Below are 12,310 nucleotides of genomic sequence, written 5' to 3' on the forward strand. Positions count from 1 at the left end.
ATTAAACCGAGTCCTGTCCTACTGTGGCATAAGGTATGGACCTCGGATGAAACTGAGCTAAATAGGAACATAATTCAGGATTACATTAAGCTACAGGGGGCCCAAAAATAGATTGGTTTATATACGTAAAGGGCTTTCTCAAAGAGATTGGCCACCCTGAATTCTTTGACTCTCCTAATCTGCTAGCAACAATTTCAAGAAAAAAATTGAAAAATACTTGCCTCACTTTGTTAGAGAACAAAAGGTGGTTGCTAGAGAGTAAAAATGTTTCTGTGCTGGAGAATCAAATACTTTTACAGGGACAGGGCATCCAGAAATACTTGATACATACCCAGAGTTCTTATACTCGGATGCTCCTGACATTTTATTGAAGCAATGGGGTTTGAGACAATGTAGACCGGCAATTGTGAAACTGAAAATGTTAGAAGATGAGAGGTCTATATACTTAGTAGCCATGTTTTTAAAATGTGTATTTAGATGTAGATTAACAATGAATTGAATTATTATGACTACTTCTAGGTACTTTTTCTTAATTTTAAATGAATTGAATACATTTTTAATGAGTATTTACTTGTGCTTTTGTGATTTTTCCTAATTGAAATCCAATAAAGCTACTTTTTGACTTTGACTTTGACATCATTCATGACATGGTCAGTGACATCACTGATGACATCTCAAATGACATCTCTGATGACATCACTGATGACATCATCCACGTAACAATCTGATACACCTCATCATACACTAGTATAATGTTGTAATCTAATTTATCTTAGTACATCCTCTTAGACAGCTGCTCAGCAAGGATGAATGAGTTGTGTGTGTAGAATGTTAGAATGCCTGATGTCAGTGTGTTTGGAATGCGTGAGAGTGCTTGCTTGTGTGGGAGAATGTCAGTTGGAGAGAGTGGGCTGAGCAGCGGTCATGCAGCTCCTGGTGGGATTCCCTTTACCAACTAAGCTATACTATTGAGCCCTACTATGGACTTTCCTGGACCTAACTTGGACATCAAATAAACCTCTACATGATAAGACCTCTTGGCTACACCTTGTCATTTTATCCAGATTACTTACAACATATAACCTTTCAACACTCATTATAAAATATGGAGTACCATATTTGAAACCATTGACACAACAATACAAGTTTCTAAAAATCCACTCAGTGATTATTACATCTAAACACACATTTAAAAACTTACCTATAGATTCACTCATACATGCTCACAAAGATCAATAGAACATTATTAAATATACTTATACACCTATATCAACATTACACACCAGCACACATCATATTCACTTATGCAGTCATTCTACTCACTTATGCAAACAATTGATCATTCTTACATTTACTAAGTTACACACTTATACAAACACCACTTTATTTATTTATATAGTTAGTAACTCATACTTAGTGTGTTATAAAATCTCTATTAAAAGTATACAGTTTTCGATACAGTCACTCATACAATCACTGAGTCTTATGTATACTTATTTATAAACAACAACTGTCACATATAGTGCCTTTTATATTTCTACTTTGTTGGGTCTGAATCATTGAGACATATATTTACTCATCGCCACACCCATAAAGAGATTCACTCACTTAAACAAGTGTTTCCACATGGTCTTAACCTCATATACCTATAAAAACAACTATTTACACATCTTTGGACAGTCACACACCTCCCACCCAACCACACACACATTCACTATGCCATACAAATACTCACTTAAATAATTAATAACTAATATAAACTTTCACATAGCTAGTAACCAACTTATGTAGTAGTTTACACAATAAAAGATAGAGTGATACAGGTATTCACACAGTTTATTCACTATTTCATATATTTAGTGAGACATTTTAAATTAGTCACTTAGACAGTCAATCACAGTGCTACTAAATCCTCCATCCAGACACTTCTACATCCACTCAGTCTTCAATGCAGAATGCTATATATATAAAATGTATTTAAATATTGAACCAAACCACATTCACTGGATGATGTCATCAGTGATGTCATTAGTGATGTCACTGACCATGTCATGAATGATGTAATATGTGACATCATCAGCAGTGGATTGCGGGCGCGCGAGTTAGTAGAACTAACTATAATGGAGGAATTACAATAGTTTTGTACGAGTGAAATGTCCAGCTAACTATAACACCCCTGAAACCTATGGTTTTTCCAGTGAATTTCTAAGGTTTTTTAAATGCTTATTCCTAACTATAACATGTCTGAAAACTTTGTTTTTTTCAGTGAAAATATATAAAACTAGAGAAAAGACAATAAGGGAAACCAGAGAAATTACATTTTCAAATTTGAGTGAAAATAGCATCAAAAAGCACAAAGTGCCAATGGTAGTTAATATTCGCGGTACCTAAGCATAATTTGAAGTTGACCGAGATCGAGCACAGTTTGAAAACACCCAGAAAAAGCCTGAAATTAGATGAGTAAAAATAAATTTGTAAGTACCAATCCTAAAAGAGACTTCGTTATTTTTTCAGAGGTGCAAAAATACAAAATACTCCCCATAGGACAAACTTTGACGATGTTGAAGAGTTCTGGGTTGCAGCAGGATTTGAGACTAAGCACCAGGGATGCTTTCCTGGTTTCTGTAATCTGGGCATGGTACCTTCCCAGGTTGGATTTGTAGGAGCCTCTGGTGGCCTTGTCTAGGCTGTTTCCTTAAATTGTTTCCAGTTGCTTTGCAATAGCGCTTGGAGTCTCTTAGGTTTTCTGTGTGCCAGCATGCTTGATAGTGAATTCTTGTGTGTCTGTTCTTTATGTGGCCAGGATGGTGACGCAGTCTGAGATCCAGCTGTTGAAGGTGAATAGATCATTCTGTAGGTCATCTGTGAGGATAGGCTACTTGGGTATGAGGGTGTGGATCCAGTCTGCTTCTATTATATTGTTCAAGTTGCAGCTAAAGTTGATGATTGGTTTTAGTTTTCTGGGGTGGCGTGTGTTGATGTGGAATTGTACGACAAAGTGGTCTGTCTATGTGAGCTGGGTGAGGTGGATGAAGGTAACATTGTTGCTGCCTGTGAAGACTGTATAAAGTGTGTGCTTGGTGATTGGCCTTGTACAAATTGTGTGAGTCTGATGTTGTTGAGACTTTCTTGGAGATCAGTGGCATTAAGATCCATAGGGCCATTGAGATGAATGCTGTGGTTGCTGTGAAATAGTTAGCCATTGGATCTATGGTGACGGGAGTGATGAAGTTGGTGAGCAGGTTTATGAAGGTGGTGTGGGGCCATGGCAGGCGATAGGCGAGGGTGCCTGAGATGGTCGTGGACTAGCTGAGATGCAGTTGGAAGTGTAAGTGTTCCATAAGCGTGGTTGGTGTGTCTGTAGAGGTCGTGCAGGTGATGGTATCTTTGTGGATATTTGCAAAGCCTCCTCCAAGTTTACAGAGCCTGTCGTGGAGTACAATCTTGTATCCAGGTGGATGGCCACTGCGATGGTGGTGGTGGATGAGGGGTGGATCCAGGTTTTGGTGAGACGAGGCTGTCTTGTGACTGGGTGTTAATGAGATCCCAGACCTCAGTGGCATGTTTGCAAAGGATCTGGTGTTGAGTGTGCAGGCGATGTGGGTGATGCATGTGGTGGGTGGCGTGATGGTGATGCTGTAAGAGACGCAGCAGTGCGCGCATGAGAAAAGTCCTGAAGTGTGATGGGGAGCGGGAACAATGGTCATGACAGTGTCCAGTGTTGAGAGCTAGCAAGTTGGTAGAAGTGTAGTGGTGGTGGTTAGATGAACCAGGATCTGTGGCGCTGGATGCTGTTTGGGTCCAGAATTGCCGTTGGACCAGTTCAAGGTAAGTGGGAACTGGGGCCTGGGTACTTTTATACATTACTGGGGGCTACACATTGCGTTATTACATAAATAGCACTCCAGTCATCAACTTACCAAGTCTTTCCACAAGTATTTTTGGAATCACACATCTAGCCCAAAGAACCTGCAGGCTGGAGAAAATGGTTTTCAGGTGTTTGGAAGATATAAAGCCAGAACGACTGAGGAATGCCAAATGAGGATGCTGGCAAGATCCTATTGTAGTGTTGTGGGTCCTGAGCCCATATGCTATTAGATGAAGGACACAGACACCATCATATTGCTTAGTTAACTGGCCTTAGGCACATGCCCTTGGCCCTTTCATTTGCAGGCTCACATCACTTGTGATGCCAATGGTGGATGGGTGTGGGGTTCAAGTGTGTCCAGCCCTCGAGGGAGTAGCTGGCAAACGAAGTGCCTGCTGAGACACTAGAACGTGTCCATCCTGACACTACACTTACATCAGCAGAGGAGAATTAAAGCACAAGAATGAATGTGCATATCAAACCACAGAACTGTAATGCAATTATAGTGCTTGATGGGAAGAAGAGGAGTGGCATAGCTGGCAGTTGCGTTTGCCTCTTTCTTGCTATGTACGTAACAGAATGACTGTTATGTCTACAATAGGACTGTCCTACTATTGTCTTAGGCGGAGGAATCTTGCAATGCACTATGGAGGTGAGTTCACCCTTGCAGGGCATTTTAAAAAGTCTGCACTGCCATGCAAGAACCTGCCCTCATATGTGCAGTATTTAAACAACCTACTTTTATTATCCTGCAGGAACTATTTCACCACCCAAAAATTCGAAAGTGACTATTATAAAGCATTGGAGCATATTCTCAAGGACTTATCGCCCATGTATCTGCACTTTAGTGCTGCAAAAGTGGTGATAGATTTATCTCCCTATTCTCAAGCTGGTGCAAACTGCCAATATCACCAGTTTTCCAGCGATAGCTGCTGCAAAAAACATTGCCACAGATGAGAGCGACAACAAACGCTAATGATATGCAGAGTATGCGTTCCCGTGTCAAAACACCATTTCGTGACATTCTCAACAACCAGCCAGATCTGCGATGCGATCCAAAAACAGGTGAAAAGAAGCATTAGGAGCAGGGATTTAACACCTGCCGTTTACTGGTGTTAAGCAGGACAGCAACCTGCAGTATGAAAGGGAGCCCAGCCCAGAGCCACATCTGAAGACCAACACATGTCATGGAGCTACTGATCATGCATTTCGGAGACCGAAGAGGGCCACAACACCCACCGCTACCACCCTCAGGCCCCCCCGGACTACCACTGAGGCAGCGCAGAACAAGACAGCTAACCTTCCAAAAATGGCATGACCCCCAGCCACACAATTGCAGAATGTGGGAAGAGGTGGGAACCAAGTATGTGTGAAGGAGGCAAGTCACCCGTGAATTAGAATGTACACAATGCCAAGTGTGGCGGTGATGTGTTGGACAGTCTTCAGTATGCAGAGCACAGACATGTCCATGTGGACATATGCTACTGGTGTCCATAGTGTTGTGGACAGTGGGAGCAACCATGTTACCTCAGGCAGTGGGGATGACCTCAGTCATGTAGCTTTATTGTCCCTCCCTGTGAGCGTAAGTGGAGTGGGTTGGTCTGGCTTATGACAGTCCAGCATAGAAGTGTGAATAAATAGGCTGGGGTTCTGGGCGTTGTTAATTTCCGGGATGGCTAACTCGTCTGCCGGGGCAGTGCCCCTCACCCTGCCACGAGTCCACCACTGTGACCTCCAGCATCCTCATCCGATCGCTGGCTTCCGCGACATAGGCCCCCTGCTGCACAGCACCACAGAGTCATGTGTGTGCTAACTACTGCCTTTGGCCTACACTGCAGTCAGCAGGTCCCCCAATTCAAATTGAGTCTTGATTTATTGATGGCGCAGTCCAGTAGGCATCAGACATTGCATCCAGTGCGGCCCACCCAGACAACGCATCATCGCCGGCTGCGCACCTGCTGAGCGCTTCAGGTGCCACTAACTCTGTCCAGCTCAATTCAACGCCACGTGGCTGTGGGCCCTTGCTGACCACTGCCTCCGGCCTAGACTGCGGTCAGCAGGGTTCACACATATCAAATCAAATCCTGACCTGCAAGAACACACCATCATTGCTGGCTGCACACATGCTGAGCTCATCAGGTGCCACTAACTCTGTGCAGCTCAAGTCAATGCCATGTGGCTGTGGGCCCTTGCTGACTGCTGCCTCCGGCCTACACTGCGGTCAGCAGGGCTCACACATATAAAATCCTATCATGATAATGACCTGCAAGGACACACCATCATTGCTGGCTGCACACCCGCCACCACCGCCAGGACCACCTCCAACCAACAACTGCAAGAGTCGGAGGAGTCTTACAGACAGCCTATCAAAGTTTCTCACACCTATCTTGGATGCCATCAACAGCTTGATACCCTGCTCAGCTCTTCAGTTGCCACTAACTCAGTGCACCACAACTCATGGACCCTTTATGTTTGAGTTTTGTGCTGTGAATAGCAGACACAACAATGTCACCTCAGGCAGTGGGAAAGACCTGGGATGACGATGATGAAGATGAGGCAGGTGTACCACACCCCACTGCAGCTGCAGCAGGAATAACACAAAGGGACACTATCATTAACAATTTTTTCACATGAGCACGCTCATCTCTCTTGCCCCTACCTTAGTACAGCTCAAGTCATGGACCCTTTATGATTGAAGAGTTTGTGTGTGATTTCAGATCTGGTGCCCCTACCTCAGTGCACCTCAAGTCATGCACCCTTCATTTTTTAATCTGTGTGTGTGATCTGATGATCACTGTTCTAGTTGTTGCCAGCCCCAACCACTCCCGAAGGGCTGGCTTGCACTCACACCACACCCATCCAGCACAGGCGTCACTTGACATGCGACCCTGGTAATAAAAATGGGCCAGGCGCATGTGCCCATAGCCAGTTCTACTATCTATCTAAGTGTGTCCGTATAGTCAGTATATATGCATGATGGCGCGGGGCGCTACCACATTACATTGTGCTGCAGACAGCGGACGCAAAAATGGCCCCTCAAGCAGTGGCTAAGACCTTGGACATGTAGCTTTGTCGTCTCCCCTGTAAGCTTAAGCGGAGTGGGCTGGGCTGGAGTACGAAAGTCCAGTGTAGGGGTGTGAAGAATTTGCCTGGAGCTCTGGGTGTGGTTCAGTTCTGGCCTCGACAAGGAAGTAACTCATTTTTGTGTCTCTGTTGTAGTTTCCGCGCCACCCAGCCCGCAATCGACAATGTTGCAATGTAGCATACACCCGGAGGGCGGGCTCGCACAAACGGAGAAATGATGGAGCGCAAGACCAATCGGTGTCTTGGCTCATACATGCCAAGTGTTGTGTGTATCTGTAGTGCCGCAGCTTGAGCCAAATGCCTAGCCCTACTCACAGCACGAGTTCAGCCAGGCATGAACTCTACATCTGTGTCCGCACTATCCTTACCATAGGCCTACACTCACTGGGCCACCCACCTTCAACGGCCAACATCATTGTATCGTTGTAAGGCTTGTGGACATGAGTAGACAGGCATGACAATGGTGTGTCACAGGAGGGCAAGTGATGCAACCGCGCAGCGCACACAAGTAAAGAGGCTTGGGGGAGGGAGGAGCAGCTGTGAGGCAACATAACACACAGTGATGCCCCACATTTGCCACATGCAGGACATGTCAAATATGAATCCCAAAATCACACACATTCCACCCCACCCCCAACAAGCCACATCACAATACCTGATTGCAAACAGATGACAAACTAACATTAGGGATGAAAGCTCCTGTGTCTGAACTATCAGGCGGAAGCACATCTGCACCTTGGAATTGCATGTGCCCGGCACCCCCTGACAGATACTATAGCAGATGATGATGACTTCCACACTACGCACAGCCCGACAAAAGACCAACGTATACACACCCCACACACAGAAGTCCTTGCTCGAAGATATCTTGCATGGAATGGCCTTCACACTTATTCCCACACCATCCCAGGCGTACAACCGTTGCAATCTAAAACAACTCATTGATCCAAGCTGTGGCATTTCATCCACAGAACTGGCGCAGGTCAGAACAGTGCCGCTTCAACCAGTGCCACTAACGCAATGCAGAAGATCCTGGACACATGCACAACCTCTGTCATGTGGAAATGTACTGTGCACGTATGCTGCATTTACTGGTGGCATTGCCATTGGCAGTGCTGCAGATCAGTTACCGGCTAAGATTCTGCCTTGCCAACGTCACCTGCGTTCAGCCTGTGATGCATTGTCGATCGTGCATAATCGAGTGGTCCATGGATGTCTGCCTATCCAACAGGACTGTAGCTGAACTGGATTTTGACATGTGTGTGCGCCCCCTGTTGTCCCACGACCAGGAGTGTCACTTTGGTACCCGTTTATGGGATGCCTTGAACCTGGCATACATGCTGGCAGCTGGACCTGGGAGATTGCACAAGTCCTTGTGTGCAGTGACCACATTGAACCGCTCCCCTATTGGGCTGTAGTGCTAATTGGTGAAAGGGGGTAGACGCAGCACATCTGTACAGACTCGCAGTCCTGCTTGATAAAGTCAACAACGACCTCATGTTGTAAAGGATAGCCTTTGTAGCTGCAATCACTTTCATGGATGAGTAACTATGTACCTGCAGCCACAACTGATTGGAACCCATTGCACATGTTCCAACACCTTGTTGCATCTTGAAGATCTGGTCACATACCCCTTGACAACAGTGGACATGGCTGCATTCCCCTGGACTCCGAATACATGAGCGGACAACAATACGGGTTAACACACACCTGTGAAAGGTGAGGCACTGCCCCGGAGTGGACAGCGGCGCTTGGCAAAGTTCCTCATTCTGCAATACTGCTGCATTGGTCTGCATGTTGTGGCACTTATCTTGTCTGTACTGACACGCATATACTAATAAAGTCTATGCACCTTCACTTGTATTCAACTGTGATGAGTGTTGATTTGGATGACAATGTGTGTCTCACTGCCTATCTGAGTCACGGCCATACATACGCATTGATAGCATTACCCAGGAAGTACTTTTTTGTTAATTCCCTGTCCCTACATTCATCCATACTTACATACTTGATTGATCATAGCCATGACACATCTGTGTGAATTAGAATGTTTTATTCACGTTCAGTGATTATTGAAGCTGGACCAGTACAGGGCCATGCAAACCCCACTTTACATTGTTGCCAAATAGAGGGCCAGTCATAGTCCTTTAGGGACTGACAAGTTCATCGGAAGTGGAAGTTTTCAGTTCGCAGTGTGATTGCTGTGTCTTTGGTAACCAAACAAAATATGGCAGTCAATGTTGAGGTCCAAGGTGAGTGCCACTGAGTGTATTTGGGGACAGTGGAAGGTGTTATTCCTGGGCATGATGAGAGGGCAGAACCAAGCGGAAACCGGCCATATGGCGGAGATGAATGCTACCACTTAATTCTTACCACAAAGCCAGATTCATCATCATCTTCGTCCTCTGATGTGTCAGGTGCCTCACATGTGGGTGGTGGTGTTTTGTGTGCATCACTGTGTGGCAGTGACTCATACGGGGCCGGAGTTGGAATGTCTGCCGCACTGTGTGGCACTGAAACTTAAGGGGGCGGAGAAGTGGATGGAGTGGTAGCAGCAGCATTCATCTGAGCCAGGCCTTGTGGTGTCAATGCCATGCAGAGGATCTGCAGGGCAAGGAAGATCACAGCTACATCTCGCTGGTGTGCAGTTGTGGCAAACATTCTTTCCACCTGCATCCGCTCCAAGCTCTCCATCATTCTCCTTATGTGTCCCAACTCCTGACTGACATTGCTGGAACCACTCGGACTAGACAGTTGTTCTTGGCTCAGAGTCATGATTCCAGCAATGTCAGCCATGAATTGGTGGAGAACATAGAGCGGACAGTGGGTGTCCATTAGGGACTGTAAGCGGTCCCTGATGGGACTTAGACACCAACGTATGGCATCTAGTTTGGCTGCCATGAGGTCGAACACCACCTGCAGCTGATAAGTCATCTTCTCCTTGCACCCTAACAAACGCCATTGGAATGCCATGTGTTGGTCGTGTGGGTCCTTGGACACAGCCGTGGTGGTGGGTGCTTGTGTGGTCTGTGCAGGGGGTGGGGTCTCCTCGAAGCAGCGGGGCTGCCCGGCTCCTGGAGGTTGGGTGCCGGAACGGTCCTTGAGCTGTTTGAGGGTGTCTGTGTTGATGTTGGGGAGGTCCTCTTCCTCATCAGTGCTGTGTTGTTGGGTCTGCTCTGCATGAGGTGTTGATTCTCCCTCTGCAATGTGAGGGGGAGATGCAGATTGACATTGTGTTCACATGTATGTTCATGCATTGTACAAGTTTACTAACAGACTGCATGACAATGTACATTGTGATTGTGAGGAGATGCCTATTTGATTCGGGACAGTTGACATTTCTACACCATTACTGATGTGAGGTTGTACTTGTACATTGTCATCTCACAGTTTCCTGCTATGCCAAATCCGAATGGCCATTTTCTACACACAAGCGGCAGCAGTTGTGTCCTCTGTTCTGTTGTGAACGAGATTGTTGTCAAGGATGCAGTGCTCTGATTCTTATGTGTGTGTGCTGCATTGTGGGTGAGTTGCCCCTTCAGCTCTGCTTTGGCTGGTCCTTATCCCTTTTAGGCGGTGTGCCTTTCACTTCTGTGCTTATACAGTGCTGAGATGTTGCAGGCTTGGGTATATTGGGCTCTTGGTCGGAGTTGTGACTCTTGGGCACTGTTTGTCCGCAGATGTGCTATACTTAATCGTGCATGTGTGCCATTGTGCCCATCTTCCCCGGTCCCCTCAGCCCCTGGTCGTTACTCACCCTGTTGCTGTTGGCTCAGGTTATGTTGTGCAGTGTCTGGTCCCCCAACTCCTGCCACCGTCTCCCCAATGATGGTCCTCTGTAGGGCTTGTGGGGTTTTGGTTGTCCTCTGTCCTTGCTCCGGCTACCTCCATTGTGCTTCGCAGTTGTTTGTGTTTTGTTTGTGTTTTTTGTTGCAGCTTTTATAGTGATTTTTACCTCCTGACTTGTGGGACTTGCAGGCCTGTTGCTGCTTATCGATACATTTTTTATCGCAGTTGGGCCCATCGCACCTTTTTTCACGTTCGGGTTTAGATTTTTATCGCTGTCCGGTGATTTTATCACAGGCATTTGACGCAATATCGGGAAATTATTGCATGTTACCGTCGTGTTATGAATAGGACGTTAACACTGACTTTATTTTCCGGCGATATGAAAAATTGCGTTAACTTATTTTGGAGGTGATTATCGCATGTTCTTGAGACTATCTCCCACTGATTCTTGCCAGATCGTCCGCGTTCCACCAGATGTTAGTGGCGAACTTCAAAACTTTCTTTGAATGCGCAAGTATTCACTGAAATCTTGATTTGATTCCTTTGAAAAGTTCACTTTTTTTGCTGATCCGATAAAATAAATACAACCAGGCCTGCTTTGCCAGTAACCTGTAACAATCAATTTAAACCTGTATAATCATCTTTTGTATTGAAATCAAACACTATCCCAGCTACAAATTGGAGTGTACCACTTAACAATGTTTTGTCAGGCGTGATAGAGATTGATGAAAAAAGCGGGACATGAGAGTATATACAAGCATGCAGCGTCTAAGCACACTGCAACACAGCTAATTAATACAATCATTACAATCAAAACCAATTTAAGCCAAAACACATTTCACCAATATCACCTGCAGGTCTCTTAGCGCTTTAGATTTAGTGGGATTTCACTTCCTGCCAATGTGCCTTGGCACCTTTCCAGCCTGTTGGCTGCATTATTTAAACGAGTTGTGTGTAAAATATGTAGATGCTGAACAGCGAAGGTGGCTGCGAAAGAGATGTTTCAACCTTCCAGGGAAAAATATACTTTACAAATTAATTTTCCCAACGGATCTTCATCATGCAAAATTAAAAAAGAATGAAAATATCTGTTTGTATTAATTGTTCAGCACATCTCGGTGTGCCAGAGAAATGGTGTCCTGAGGATCATGCTTCAAATGAAATGCATTTCCTATTAGCATTTATGTTTGTAATTACCCTTTAATTTGATTTTGGTTCAGTGGAACACAGGCAAAACATGGCAGTTTTCTCACAGATTCGAGCAGCTGATGGGCAAAGGTTAATTTGTATGTACACGGACACATTAGCTTGTCACATCTGCTGCTAATTGCAAACAGATATATTAGTCTAATTAAACATTGCAAGGAAGTGACCTGGATTGTTCAGTGGTCGGATGCTACATATCTGTTCTGCTGTTAACACACTTCATGCTTCATGTTTAGCGTTTGTATGGTGATTAGAAGTAGCATTCTTAATTGTGGAGCGAGTTAGGCTGCTTGCACTTACTGCTGGTACGTTTACTGCCGTCAAAAAGCGAAAACTGAAACACATTGCGCCACGACCATGTGA

Source organism: Lissotriton vulgaris, chromosome 1_1 (genome assembly GCF_964263255.1).
Source record: "Lissotriton vulgaris chromosome 1_1, aLisVul1.2, whole genome shotgun sequence".
Lineage (NCBI taxonomy): Eukaryota > Metazoa > Chordata > Amphibia > Caudata > Salamandridae > Lissotriton > Lissotriton vulgaris.